This window comes from Rhincodon typus, chromosome 41, assembly GCF_021869965.1.
Source record: "Rhincodon typus isolate 14 chromosome 41, sRhiTyp1.1, whole genome shotgun sequence".
Lineage (NCBI taxonomy): Eukaryota > Metazoa > Chordata > Chondrichthyes > Orectolobiformes > Rhincodontidae > Rhincodon > Rhincodon typus.
The window spans coordinates 537,325-539,213 of record NC_063372.1 but is presented as its reverse complement, the minus strand read 5'-3'; positions in this window follow the sequence as shown (position 1 = coordinate 539,213).

Here is a 1,889-nt window from a genome sequence, read left to right as displayed (position 1 = left end):
TGCATCCGACTGAGTGTGGCATCAGGGAGCCCTGGCAAAACTTGAATCAATAGGTATCAGGGGGCAAACTCTCCGGTGGTTGGGGTCATACTTAGCACAAAGGTTATGGTTATTGGTGGGCAGTCATCTCAGCTCCAGGGCATCTCTGCAGGGGTTCCTCAGGGTAGATATTTTCCTAATCAACCTGTTCAACGATGTTATTATACACCTTTGGCATAGGTGACACTTGAACCTGGGCCTCCTAGCTCAGAGGTAGGCATACTATCACTATGCCACGAGATTTTCCTCCCTAGGTTACTCAGGGTAATGTCCTAGGTGTAACCATTCACCTGCTTCATCAACGATCTTCCCTCCATCATGAGGTCAGACTGGGGATGTTCACTGAATGTTCACACAATGTTAAGCACCATTTGCAACTCCTCACTTACTGAAGCAGTGTATGTTCAAATGCAACAGGATCTGGGCAATATCGAGGCTTGGGCTGAATAGTAGCAAGTAATATTCATACAATAATCCACATGCAATTAATGATGATGGCATCAACATTTAAGTTTTGCCGGAAAACAACAGAAAGAGGAGAGCAAAAAAAGTGCATTTTAAAAAGAATTTAATAGTAAAAATATATTATTTAGTCCAGCAGCCCACACTAGTATAATTGTATAGTACACATGGATGAGCGGTGTATAATGCAAATAACTACACTCTGTACATTATTATGCAGCTTGATAAAACATGAGATTCCATGAATAGTTTTGTTCTTCCTGTGAATAAACAGTCTTAGTTGCTCCTATCACAGATTTTTATTGATGCTGAGATTTAGCTGTGCACCATTTAGTCATTGAGTCATAAAATTGAATTGTCTCCAGAACAGAGACTGCCTGTAGTCAGAAATAAACATGTGAAGGCCTGCTTACTTTTCATAAAAAAAACGGCCCTTCCTCAGTTTGACTCATGGATGTTTACAGCACAGAAGGAGCCCATTTGTCTGCACCAGTCAACAAGGATCTGACCACACTTAATCCCATTGCTATAGCAATGCAGGTGAATACTGATGAAATGTTACAAGAGTTTTTGACTCAATCATTTTTTCAAGCAATGAGTTCCACACTCTCACCTCTCAGCCAATTGTGGATCCAACATGTCACTTTGCCTTGGATTCCCATGGGTCCTTACTTTCTTGATCAGTGTGCCATGAGGGATCTTAGCTAAAGCCAAGCTTAACCTTGTTAAAGTCCACATACACGACATCAAGTGCATTCCCCTCATCAACAATGCTGGTTACCTCCTCAAAAAGTTCAATTAAATTTTTCAAACATGACCTTCCTTTTAAAAAATCCCTGCTGACTATTCCTGATAAATCTATATCTTTCCAAGTGTTGATATATTCTGTCCCTCAGAATTCTTTCTGACAAATTCCCCACCACTAAGGTTAGATTGACTGGCCTGTAATTTTTGTTTGTCCTTTCCTCCCTTTCTTAATAATGGGACGATGTCAGCAGTCCTCCAGTTCTCTTCCATCTCTCCTTTGGTTTGAGGATTTGAAAATTACTATCCAACAGTTTCACAATAACAAGTCACAAGTAAAGTCAGTAAAGTCATGCTCTGGAAATCCTTTCAGATGCCTGCATAGATGACAATGGTAGGACCAGGCTCCTCAGGCAACAGCAATGGCGCTGATGCTTCTTATGATGGGGCTGCTGTGTGATGTTGTCATAGACCCAAGGAGCTTAAAAAGATTGTTTCAGAGATAGTAGGAACTGCAGATGCTGGAGAATCTGAGATAACAAGGTGTAGAGCTGGATGAACACAGCAGGCCAAGCAGCATCAGAGGAGCAGGAAGGCTGACGTTTCGGGCCTAGACCCCATTTCTGAAGAAGGGTCTAGGCCCG